Source organism: Canis lupus, chromosome 26 (assembly GCF_003254725.2).
Source record: "Canis lupus dingo isolate Sandy chromosome 26, ASM325472v2, whole genome shotgun sequence".
Taxonomy (NCBI): domain Eukaryota; kingdom Metazoa; phylum Chordata; class Mammalia; order Carnivora; family Canidae; genus Canis; species Canis lupus.
This window is the reverse complement of record NC_064268.1, coordinates 36,926,390-36,940,234: the sequence shown is the minus strand read 5'-3', so window position 1 is coordinate 36,940,234 and position 13,845 is coordinate 36,926,390.

The following is a 13,845-nucleotide window of genomic DNA, read 5'->3' as shown; positions in this document are numbered from 1 at the left end:
TGCCCCCCCTCTGAGCTACAGCGCCAGGCCAGGGTGGCTTCAGGAAAGACTTGTGTCCGAGACACAGCGAAAGGATCCTAGACTTGGGGGCGGAAGGCCTGGATTCCTATCTTTTTGTTGGTCTAGCCATTCCCTTCTGCGGGGCAGGCCTGGGCCCCGGGCTGGGCAGTCCCAGAACAGCCCTGGGACCCACCGAGTCCCCTGCCAGGATTCTCCTGTTGGAGCTTTTACTCTTGGAAGGAGACCTTTCCCTTTTCAGCTAGGAAGGGTCAGTAATGTATATATATACATATATATACCATATATAAGAATGCTAGTGGCCGCACCTACCCCCACGTGGAGGACTCTCAGATGGTCATAAAAAGCTGAAGAGAAGGGGCCCCTGTGGGGCCCAGCGGCTGAGCGTCTGCCTTGGGCTCAGGCTATGACCCCAGGGTCCTGGAATCGAGTCCTGCATTGGGCTCCCCGCAGGGAGCCTGCTTCTCCCTCTGCCTGTGTCTCTGCCTCTCTCTCTCTCTCTGTCTGTCATGAATAAATAAATAAAATCTTTAAATAAATAAATAAATAAATAAATAAATAAATAAATAAATCCACCTCGTGGACCGCTTGAATGCTGCACGCAGGGACAGGAAATTCCCTGTCGTGGTAACACACGAGGCTCAATAAGTGTACCGAACAATCGAGTCAAGCAGGATGACTTAGACTTGTCTTTACGTTTATGACAAATCAGGGTTTCAAGATCGATGGAAACTTTTATTATGCTCTCCAGGCTTATTTCACAGTTTTAAGAGTATAAGATAGAAAATACTGGAATCTCATCCAATATTTGGAGCTCCTCTGAAGTATGAAAAATTGGTGGCATTTTCCGGTTATCATGCAAGTTGCTATAGCCAACTGTAGCCTATATGACTTAGTGCAGTTTATATTAAACAACTTTATTATAAAATATTAAATCTGCGCTTCCTCTGAGGTCTGTGGTTTTAATGACGTTCTGTGTAAAATGTTTCTGCGTGTTCTAACTTTGCTTTAATTCTCTGCTCGTTTCATTTTATTACATTATTTTATTACAAATGACATCTGTTTCTTCTGCTTATGCTCCATGTGACACTGCAATAATTTGGATCCAATTATTTAATTAGGTTGTCAACTAGCTCACTAGTGATGACTTCTATAGAGTTAACTTATTCTGCAAAAATAATGAGAATATGTCTCTGACATGCATCAGAGATTTTGTCTTTTTAGCTTAAAAAAAAAAAAAAAAAGAAACACACTTCCTTTGTCAGCCAGGAAACCCTGGACACAGAGCTCTTGGTTCTGCATAATATCCAAAATTTATTCCTTTGGAACAAGAGTCCGTGTTCATGGCTAAAATAATTCTGATTTTTTAGACACAACCGGAAAAAAAAAAAGTTCTGGCAAACAGGGAAATCATGTCCATTTCATCTGCAGCCATGATCTCTAAGGTTAATGTAGGACTGACGCTGGAGGAGCTCTACTTTGAGAAACGTATGTTCGATGTCCCCTCTCAGCTTCAAGCTCTGGCGCTGTGCTTTAGGACCATCAGGGAGCTGGGCTGTGGGAGTCACGGATTGGCTCTCCCATCCTGCCTGAGGTCAATGGTGGAGCAAGGGGCTCCAAGTATGACCGCAACTGAGGAATTCTTGGCTTCCGTAGGCAAAGGCATGGAATAATTTCAAAATAACATCTCGTTTGCCTTCCCACCCAACGAAACCTCAGAGAGTTTCTAATTAACTAATGGACTGTATACCACATATTCTTATTCTTATTCTTCAGTTGTTTGGGACTTTAAATGGTTTTCAATAGACACAAGGTCATATTTTATGTCAAGTTTCCCCGGCTAGGTCTCCGGTCACCAGCCTCTAGGAGAAAATCTATTTCGTGAATAAAACACCTGAAATTTGGCACATATGCAATTTTAAAGCGGAAGAAAGTATTTTTATACAATGCATAAACTCAGAAATCACTCATTTCTTCAGCTGAATGCTGAGGTTTGAGAAGTGGATTAGTTAGAGAAGGAGAAATAGCTAAGGGGCGAAAGAAATAGCTGGGTGGCTCCGTTGGTGAAGCATCTGCCGTCAACTCAGGTCATGACCTCAGGGTCCTGGGATCAAGCCCCACATGGGGCTCCCTGCTATTGGGGAGTCTGCTTCTCCCTCTGCCTCTCCCTGCTTGTACGCTGTCTCTCTCAAATAAATAAATTAAATCTTAAAAAAAAAAAAAAAGAAATAGCTCTGAGCTGCAACAAGTTTAAGAAACTTTTTGCCCATTTTGAAGGATTCCCAAGTCAGTGGGTCTTTATTCTAATTCTATGGCTCTCCTTTTTTTTTTTTTTAATCAAAAGTGTATCATGTGATAAACAGACACACAAAGAGATACTTAGCAGCACTCATCGTCATGCAAATGCAAATCAAAATCACCATGAGATACCACCTCACACCTGTCATAATGGCTAGAATCAAAAGACAAGAAATAAAAGGTGTTGGTGAGGATGAGGAGAAAGAACCTCTTGCACTGTTGGTGGGAATGCAAGCTGGTGCAGCCGCTGTGGAGAACAGTATGGAAGTTCTTCAAAAAATTAAAAACAGAACAATAGAAATACTGTATGATCTGGTAATTCCACTACTGGACATTTACCCAAGGAAAACTAAAACACTGATTCAAAAAGCCAAAAGCCGGGAATCCCTGGGTGGCTCTGTGGCTTGGCGCCTGCCTTTGGCCCAGGGTGTGATCCTGGAGTCCCAGGATCGAGTCCCACGTCGGGCTCCCTGCATGGAGCCTGCTTCTCCCTCTGCCTGGGTCTCTGCCTCTCTCTCTCTCTCTCTGTGTCTCTTGCAAATAAATAAATAAATAAATAAATAAATAAATAAATAAATAAACAAATCTTAAAAAAAAAAAGCTAAAAGCCATGTTTATTGCAGCACTATTTACAGGATATGGAACCAACCTAGTGTCCATCCATAGATGAAAGGTAAAGAAGATGTGATATACCTATATCTATACCTGTATCTATATCTATATCATGGAATTTACTCATCCTCAAAATAAAAGGAATAGAATCTTGCCATTTGTGACAACAGGGAGGGACCTAGAGGGTATAATGCTAAATGAGATAATTTGGACATAGACAAACACTGTATCATTTGACGTATATGTGGAATTTAAATAACAAACAAAAGACAGAGGCCCATGGATATACAGAACACGCTGATGGCTGCCAGGAGGGAGGGATGGAGGGATGGACAAAATGGGTGCAGGGGAGTGGGAGGTAGAGACTTCTGGTTAAGGGATATGTAAGTCATGGGAATAGAAGGCACAGCACAGGGAATAGAGCCAACGCTACTGTAGCAGCATTGCACGGTGATGGATGAGAGCTACACTTGTGAGCATAAGGTAAAGTATAAAGTTGATGAATCATGATGTCGTACACCTGAGACTAATGGAACATTGTTTGTCAACTATACTTCAATTTAAAGAAAAGCGTAAAAAAATAAAAATAAATAATGAAAAGCATATCACGGGGATGGAGTGATGGGTAAAATAGGTAAAGAGAGGAGGTGAAAACTTCTAGTTATAACATAAATAAGTCAAGGGGTGAAAACTGCAACATAGGGAACGTAGTCAATAATGTTGTCATAACCTTGTATGGTGACGGATGGGTAACTATACTGAACCATGGTGTCAAGTCACAATGCCATACACCTGAAACTAATAAAATATTGTATATATCAACTATACTTCAATTAAAATTTTTTTAGAAGGAGGGAAAGAAAGCATATTGCCAAACACAGTAAGATATCACTTCATATAATATAAAAGACAAACAATAACAAGTGTTGGCAAGGCAATGGGGTCATTGGAATCCTTACTTGTTGCTGGTGTGACTATAAAAGGGATACAGCCACTTTGGAAAGTCTGGCGGTTATTACTACTCATAATAACAAAAAAAGGGGGGAATAAGCCAAATGTCCATCAGCAGATGAGTGGATATACAAAACATGGCACATCGCTATAATGGAATATTATTCGGCCATTGAAAATGAAGTATTGATATCTGTTACGACGTGGGTGAAGCCTGAAAACATAATGCTCAGTGAAAGAAGAGAATTATAAAAGAGGACGTATTGTAGGATTCCATATGCATGAAATGTCCAGAAGAGGCAAACCCCTAGGGACAGAAGGTACGTTCATGGTTGCCAGAGGCCGAGGGACGAGAGGACTGGGAGTGACTGCCATGGGTGTGCGGTTTCCTTGTGGGCCAGTGAAAATGTCCTAAAGTTGCATAGTGGTGCCCCATGACTCTGTGATTATGCTAATGACACTTTTTTAAGGAACTCAGTAAGGTGTTGTTTTGTTTTTTCATTGAGACATAATTGACATACAACATTGTATCAGTGAGGTGTCAACATGATTTCATGTATGTATATATTACAAACAGATGTACTAATATTTCATTGTATGTTTGATGCTGTGTAAATTTTATCTCAACAAAATCGTCATAAAAAAAAGATGGTTCTCCATATACTTGTCAGACCCAACAATCTCATTCCTAAAATTTTACCTAAGAGAAATTAAAACTTATACTCGTGCAAAAGCTTCTACGTGCATGTTTATAGCAACTTTATCCATAACAACCCCAAACTAAAAACAATTTAGATAACTTTCTAATGGTGAATGGATAAACTGGTGGGAAGACAGACCACATCTTACACCCATACAAGACAGTACCCAGCAGTAACGAGGAAGAAACCGTTGATTCGTACAACATCCTAAAATCTCAGTGATTGGCTACTGTAAGGTGAACACAGGAAGAAGCAAACACAAAATCTGTCCTCTGGTTAGTAAGGTTGTTTCCCACAGGGATATGGGTTAGCAATTCTGAAACTATTTCATATGTGTATAAGGTTTGAGCAAAAAGGTAAATATGTTAGAGGTAATGAGAGCTAGCCTTCTCAGTCACTATATATATATATAGATATATAAATGAAGAGGGGGGAAGCTAGAATGAACTTGGTGGTGTTCGGTTGGAAACAGAGATACTGGTGTGAATTCATGGGTTTTTAATACACACACCTATTGGTTTGATACTGAAATACGGATGTGTATCGATAAGCATGCTTACGTTTCCTAGCTCTGTCCACTGAGAGATCTAAAAGCACTGACACTACAGCAGCAGTGAGCACACCTAGTGCCCAGATCTTGGTTTCTAAATGTCATTCTCCAATAAACGGAACCTGCACCCCATGGAGAAGTGCTCGAGTCTGGGGCAGGAAGAGTACAAAACGAGGCTGGAGCAGTTCAGGGCACCAGAAAGCAAGGAAGTGCTAACAAACAAAAACAAAGCCAAAAAAAAAAAAAAAGGAAAGAAAGAAAGAAAGAAAGAAAGAAAGAAAGAAAGAAAGAAAGAAGAAAGAAAGAAAGAAAAGAATGAGAGCACATCAGAAGTCACAGAGCCCACCTGTGAGAATTCCCAGTGGCCAATGCTGTGATGCCAACGTCACCCATCCATCCTGCATGTTACTGCCTCATGAGGTGCAAAGTGGGCTTTAACAAAATGAGATCCTGGTAAATCAAGTTTGAAATCATTTAAATGGCTTATTACATGTTCTTTATTCTTTTTTAAAGATTTTATTCATTCATTCATGAGGGACCCAGAGAGAGAGGCAGAGACACAGGCAGAGGGAGAAGCAGGCTGCCTGCAGGGACCCGATGTGGGACTCGATCCCAGGACCCCAGGGTCACGCCCTGAGCCGAAGGCAGACGCTCCACCACTGAGCCCCCCAGGAGTCCCATTACCTGTTCTTTCTGCCCATACTCACTATTTATTTCTCTGTTCATCTTGGTATGAGAAACTTTTGTCTCTATTAACATGAAGTTCACCAAGTTGGGCGTGTTTTTTGAGCAAAACTGGAAATAAAATGCTAACACATTGAACACCTGTATACTTGTATAAGAGAAAAGCACTTTCGAATAGGAGATGTGAAATTATTATATCCAAAATCCTAAAAAGCCATTCTAATAGGAAGCAATTATTCTAACTCATGTGTCACGTTACATGCCTGATGATGTTGACTTAGGTCCAGAGTCGCACCAGACAAACGTTCCAAAAACCGATGGAGATATGAAAGTCCCTCAAGATAATTCGTTGTGTTCTTTAGAAGTAGACTTAGAAAAAAAATCAACTGTGGGATGCTACAGACTCTTCCCTGCCTAAAAATACATATTCTCACACTTAGCCCCAGTTATCGATTCTTTTACTTAATCCGCCGGGCCTCAGATCCCTTTCTCCACAGTAGAATTCGGTTGAGAAAGCATTAGCTTCCCCCATCCGTGGTCTAATGACTGAACCGGGTTCCTTTACATGTAGAGACTCTGGGGTGGCGCAGCTATTGAGGTTGAGCTGTTAAGACGAATTTGTTTTAGGCCTGATGCCTGGTTGGCTAAGTCATGACAGTGAAGTGAATGCTTAAGTCCTTTATTAACTTCCTTAACTTTTGCAACAAGGAGTGAGTAATAGTGCTTCGCTCCTTTTGCGGAAGCAGAAATGAGACATAAAGAGGTTAAGTATCTAAGTCCATGGCAGAGCCAGGATTCAAACCCAGAGTGGCTCACAGGCCATGCTTCTAAGGACCACGCATGTAGCCCGCCCCGCTGGTGCATGACACGGTTCTTTAAAAACTTATAAAACAGAATAATGTGCGTTGTGCTTGGAGTTATGAGTAGAAAAGTCATCCTGCGTAAGTGAAAAGAGAAACTTATGTGGTTTGAGAGACTATATCAATATTTTCTTGTTCATTGCTTTAAAAGAAATGGTTTTATGATTCTTTTCAAATAACCTCCAACAGCAAGAACTAACTCCCGGCTCCCAAGTTAGGCTTCGGGACGGAGGGAGGCCTTGCTAGGGAAGGGGTGTTCATATCTACTGGCTTCGTTCCCACCTGCTCAGGTGGTGAACTTCAGAAACAGCCCTTTCTCTCATGTAGGTTTAACGAATCCTTTTTTTTTTTTTTTTTTTTTTTAGGTTTAACGAATCCTTAACAGTGTGTTCGGTCAACGATGTCTATTTGCTTAGCAGACCCCTCTTTGCAGACAGGGTTTCTACAGTTCTATCACGTGATCGTCCCAGGCTGGGTAATCAGACATTTCCCAACAGTTGAGTGTAAAGGAAGGATCTTGACTTCTTTAAAAGAAAAACAAACAAACAATCTGTAAATTAGCTAGCAAAGGGCTAAGGCCCTAGAAGAAAAACCCTCAGAGGTGTCCAAGAAGAGGTCAGAGTCTCCCAAATCTTTTTGTGATTGTGGTGATTGGCAGCTCCCAGTTTCCCCCACCTGGGACAGAAGGAGTGTGACAAGAGCTCACTTGAGTTCAACCCAGTTGAATCTGAGATTTCAGGGTCTACCCTGGGGAGTAGCCTAGTTCCAGAACTTGAGGTGGGTAAGAAGCTAAGGTGGGGATATAACCACCTCCCCTCATCTTCCAACAGGAGTTGGTAGGAATAGAGCATGAGGACAGGAAAACTAAGGCTTTCCTGCCCTATAAAGTGCTATTTTGCCAATGCTATGGCTTTAGAATTTTTGGAATTCTTATTTTTATCTATCCCTTGAGGTGTCTTCCAGGGATACCTTTTAATAAGAGACAAAAATATTGGGTCAGCTGAAGTGGAAAGTCCTTATTGGTGAGATATCAAAAGATTGTTACAGGGGCCCCTGGGGGGCTCAGTGGTTGAGTGTCTACCTTCTGCTCAAGCCATGACCTCGGGATCCCAGGATCGAGACCCACATCGGGCTCCCTGCATGGAACCTGCTTCTCCCTCTGCCTGTGTCTCTGCCTCTCTCTCTCTCTCTCTCTCTCTCGAATAAATAAAATTAAAAAAAAAAAAAAACCACCTTTCTGCACTGAAAAAAAAAGTTCTGGCGTAGTCTTATATTGGAATAAAGGGTGGTCAAATATGGAACTCTCTCTGAGACACATTAATAAGTTAAAAACAACAACAACAAACAAACCAAGGAGCAGAACAGGTGCATTTATCAACTGTAAAAAGGAAAAGGGGGAGCTATGGAGACAAATACAAAAAACTAGAGACAAATATAGATAGGCTTACTTTTGTATCGCTTATCTCTGGAAAAATAAATAGAAAGCTATTAGCAGTGGTGGCCTCTGTGTAGGCAAATCAGGGGTAGAGAGAAAGCTTAATTTCCATGGGATAGTCTTTTATACTATTCAAATTTTTTTTTCTATATACACATACTTGTATTAAATTTTAAGAAATAAGATTGTGGAAGCCCGATCAGTAGGGAACTAAGAAAAATCTGCATCTCACCTGTATGAAAGCAGAGTCGTAATAGAACTCGTACTGCTCTTTGTTTTTTTGTGTTTTTTTTCCTAGCGAAAGACGTTTGCAATCTGTAAGCAAAGCAGCCCCACTTGGGATGGACAATTTACCGCCTACGCTTGGGAGCAACGTGCCAAGGGCCTTGCGGAGGCCGCCGCGCCAACCGTGGGCCTGCCCGGAGTCACCACCGTCCTGCTCGTTCCAGGTCAACCCAGGAGAATTTCTCACTCGACCCTGAGAGAATGAATGTGTGGCAAAGGCTGGAGGGAAAATGAGCTCATCAAAGTAGCTTCAGGCGTCTATCGGTGGCTGCGATTCAGCCAATCAGTAAAAGCCGATGGGAGCCAGGACGTGCACAGTCGCGGAAACACGAGTGGGGAGGGCACCTTGCGGGCGGACTCGGGTGTGAGTCTTGTTTTTCTGGGGGAGAAAAGCGACAGCGGATTGTTCCCCGGCCGCCCCCTGGGCCTGGAGTCCAGGACCCCAGGGGTGCCAGCGGCTGTGGGGCTGCCTGTGCGGGAAGGCCTGGCCATGCGGACGTGCGCGGGACCAGACGAGCAGCGAGCTGCATCCTCTGCCCAACTGCCGCTAGGACCGAGCTGTCCCCTCGGTGGCGGCCGCAGCCCGGAGAGTGTGAGCTCGAGGCGACCGGCCACAAACAGGCCGCCCGCGGGGCCGAGAGACCCCGGGCCGGGCGCCGTCATCTGGGTGTCGGACACCTGAAACCAGAGTGCACCTGACGCGGCTCGAGGGCCGCTGCGACAAGGTCTGGCCTGGCGCTGTGGGGACCGGACAGGCTCGAGGACGCGGTGGGTACAGGCCGCAGGATCTTAGCGACGAGCTGATCAGATCCTCTCATCCCAGCAGGCCGCGTCACCCAAGGGACATGGGCTGGCTACCAGCCGTCCTCTACGGTCCTCTGCCCCTCGGGACGAAGAGCGATTTTTAAACGCTGTTTTTCCCCGATAACCAAAAATTAGACTTATTCATTGTAGAAAACTAAAAAACACTACTAGGAAAGGCCAAAGAAGACAGTAAAAATTACTTGGAATCCTCCATCATCAACCAAAGATAGCCACCGCCACAGTTTTGGCCAATACCCTTCCGATCTTTCTCCGTGAATTCTTTCATTTATTTTTATCTTTATTTTTTTTTTACAAAAATGGAATCACACCGTTTTGTAATCTGCCTCTTAAGCTCGACAGTGCGTTATAACACTTGCCCATGTTTTTAGATGTTCTTCACAGACCCCGTAATCGGCCACGTAATGTGTCTACCCAGGCTTCTCTTAGAGGCTTAGGCTGCTTCCAAGTTCTAATCAGTATATGCAATACGGAGACGACGGGTGCGCCTCTGTGGCCACCCTGGTCATTTCCTTAGGACACGATTCCATCCGTGTATTTGCCAGATCAAAGAGTTCACATATTTTATTTCTTTTTAAAGATCTATTTATTTATTTGAGAGAGAGATTGTGCACGAGCTCACGTTTCAGTTTTATTTTTTATTTTTATTTTTTTAAGATTATTTATTTATTTATTTATTTATTTACTTATTTATGAGAGACACAGAAGGAGAGAGAGGCAGAGACACAGGCAGAGGGAGGAGCAGGCTCCATGCAGGGAGCCCGACGTGGGATTCGATCCCGGGTCCCCAGGATCACGCCCTGGGCCGAAGGCTGTGCTAAGCCGCTGAGCCCCCCAGGCTGCCATCACGTTTCAGTTTTAACCCCAGTAGGTGAATATTTTACAGCACATGCTTTATATTCTGGGGCGGGGGGGCGGGGCAAGAAACTCCAGGCACCTGGGAACCAGAGGCTGCTTGTGCTCTATCTGGAGAGGTTAGGGCCCTAACGAGAGGGTGGGAGGGAGCGGGTTCAGCGGGTCGGGCAGGCCTGGCGCCAGCAAGAAGGACCTGGGTACACGGCCTCCGCATGCTCTGGGGTCATCAGCTGCCGCCCCGGCAGCGAGGCATCGGGACAAACAGCAACCTGATGAAGCCTCCGCCACCTTCTCCTACCTGGGGCCATCCATTGTGCCACCTGCGCCCAGAGCCTCGGACCCCAGGTGCACCCCCGACCCCGCCGTGTCCCTCCCGGAGCTCCTCGCGGCCCTCCACTGTCCCCCCAGGCACCTGTCCCGCGGCCTCGTGCCCCGCTCAGGACCAGCCTCCGTGGCAGGAACGGCCTGCGGGCCCCGCTCTGTGCCTCGCTCGGCACTGTCCTGCGTCCCAGGGCGACATCTTCCCGCGGGGCTGCCTGTGTTGCTGTGGTGGCTGGAGGCGCGATGCCCCGGGCACAGGGGTCCTCGGGGGGCCCTCGTCTCACTGAGCCCCCCCCCCCAGCAACACGCCGGGTGCAGGTGCGTCCCCAAGCAAATGTTAGGGAATCGTCATTTTCAGGCATTAAACCTGTGAGATGGCACAGCGGGGGGATCGCATTCAACGGACCGGGCCTCCTTGGCTGTGTCTGATTTTATTCTGTCCTGGAGCCCAAGCCCAGCCCTCCTCCACCAGAAAGGAGCCCGTCCCCGCGGGGGTGGGGGGGCCTGCAGCGGGCCTCAGCCTGCGGGGTGCCCTCACCCGGTGTCCCGGGGACGTGGCCCTTGGCACGGGCCGCCCGCGCGCCTGAAGCCTTTCCCGCCACCCGCGAGCACACACTGGGTCTTGCTCACCGGCCTCCCGGTGCTCGGCCCACCCGGTCGTAAGAGCAGCGGCCGTAATCATTGTCTGAGATGTTAGAGTAGGTTCCCAGGTCTCTCTGACAAAGCGGCACAGACGAGTGGCTCAGAACAACGGAAATGTCGCGTCTCACAGTTCTGGGGGCTGGCACCCGAAGTCTCGGGGTTGGCAGGGCCACGGTCCCTCCGAAAACCGCAGGGGAGCCCTTCCTTGTCTCTGTCCTTGCGCGGCGGCCGTCGGTCCTCGGGGTCTGCTCCCTCGCAGCGACACTCCTGCGATCCCTGCCTCGTCGCCGCACAGCACTCTCCCTGGGCACCTTCCCGGGGCATCCTGATGAGGACGCTGGCCGCCCTGGGTAGAGCCTGTCCCAGCCACCTCGTGTTAGCTTGATCGCATCGGCAAAGGCGCTAGCTCCAGGTGAGGTCACATTCACAGATCCCAAGGGCCAGGACTTCGGTATATTGGGGGGGACACAACCCAGCGCAGACGCACCAGGGCTTACTGCGGGTGGGGAGTGTGCTCAGCGCTTCACAGGCAGTAAGTCACTGCCTCCTTACAAAGCCCTTGTGAGGTCGCATGGTCACCTTCCCCCTTTGATTGACAAAGACACTGAGGTGAAAGAGCTGAAATAACGTGCCCAAGTCCCAACCTCCTACAGGGAGGGGACAGGACCTCTCCTCTCCTCTCTTCTCTCCTCTCCTCTCCTCTCCTTTCCTCTCCTCTCCCCATTCCTCTTCCTCCTTCCTCCCCCTCTTCCTTCTCCTTCTTAGAGTAATTAGGGAGCTAACTTAGGGGAAAGGCTTAGATACTGTTCTGCAGACTTGAATGTGTCTGCAAATCACCGGGAGATCTTTAGCTGCTGATCCAGCAGGTCTGAGGTGGGAGCAAAGGCTCTGCCCTCCGACCAGCTCCCAAGTGCTGCTGCTACGGCTCATCTACAGGCCACACCTGGATCAGCAGGAGCCCTTGGTCCCCAGGTACTAGCCAGGGGACTATGAACTTAGAACCTACTGATGTAGAGTCTCTGAGGTGAAGCCCAAGACTCTGTATTTTTTTTTAAAGATTTTGTTTTTAAGTAATCTCTACAGCCAACACGGGGCTCAAACTCACAACCCCAAGATTAAAAGCCACACGCTTTACCAAATGAGCCTGCCAGGCTCCCCCAGGAATCTGTGTTTTTAAAGATCTATTTATTTATTTGAGGGGGGTGCTGAGCGGGGGGAGCAGAGGGAGAGGGAGAGAGGAGTCCCAAGCAGACTGTGCGCCGAGCACAAGGCTTGATCTCACGACTCTAGGATCAGGACCTGAACCAAAGTCAAGAGTCAGACACCTCAGCAACTGAGCCACCCAGGCACCCCTAGGAATCTGGGTCTTAAGGGAGGTGATTCTGAACCAGGTGATTCCATCCCAGTTTGCAAACTGTTGCCCTGGAAAATTAAAGGTTGATTTGAAGTGGCCTGTCGCAAAGTACTCTCCGCTCACATCTGAGGTACGTGGCAGCAGGTGGCACATTGAAAACTGGTCGGGGGACTAGATCCAAAAAGTATGTCGACCTGGAGGCAAGTCCCTTAGATGAGTGGTCTGACCGTGCCCTAGGCGACGCGTAAGGGAATGACTTGGATAAAACCAGGCGAAGTGGGCTCAGCAAGGCTTTCGATGGTGAAAGAGGCAGCTCACGTGGGGGACGATTTAATAGGCTGGGACACTGGGCTCCAAGTGGTAAGATCCGAAGTCGTCACCACCAGGGAAAGTCCTACGTTCAGGTTTGTAAAATGAATAGTAGAAGGAAAGGAGGAAGAAGGCCTGGCCTGATAATTCTGTACACAAAAAGGACCCAGAGAATTTAGTTGATCGCTGGTTTAGTAGAAACCAATAGTATAAAGAAACTGATAAAACATCTCGAGCGAACTCAGCGTCTATTTCTGTTAATAGAGAGAGGGCAGGTGCCCAGACCAAAGGCAGTGACGGGTCAGGGCTCCCTGCCTGGGTCACAGCGCGGTGGGGAGCCGAGTCGCCGGAGCGGCCTTCGATTGTGCGGGGAGGAGGCTCGGAGGCTCGGGTTGGTGTGGGGTCGGCTTGTCGCGGGCCCTTGAGCATCAGTGAAAAGTAGGGAAACGATCTTGAAATACAGACGACAAATGAATACTCGACCTCCAGCTAAAAACACGTGGTGGCTTGTCTGGAGAAGAGCGACCCTGTGCTAAGTAGCTTTAGGGGGCGGAGGCGGGATCAACGGCCGGAGGTGGCAGGGAGGCATGTCCTGGTCTGCGAGGCGGGGAAGGACAATCTCACCCTTGACCTGGCCGATGGCGTCAGAGGCGCTTGATTGGAGAGGCAGCGCCCCCACGTTCCTGCAAGGGCTCGAGGTGCTGGGTTAGAGGAAGGATCCTTTCTGGAGCTCGGAGGGCAAGGCTAGATGGCCTCTTGGCGCTTCCACCTGAAAAGGGTCTGGGGCTTCGAGAACGTGTAGAAAAGGATACATTCCCATGTTATCAAAGGTTTGCCTCATCTCCCAGAGGGCTTTGGGTTTCTTTCTCTTTCTCAAAACTAGAAATAATTGGGCAGCCCGGGGGGCTCAGCGGTTTAGCGCCGCCTTCAGCCCAGGGCGTGACCCTGGGGTCCCGGGATCGAGTCCCGCGCTGGGCTCCCTGCATGGAGCCTGCTTCTCCCCCTGCCTGTGTCTCTGCCTCTCTCTCATGAACAAATAAATAAAATCCTTAAAAAACCAAACTAGAAATGATTATGTCCAGATCTAAAATCCCTTTACGGTGGTTTGATGTTGCTGAAAATAACATCTTGGCATAAGAAGAATATTT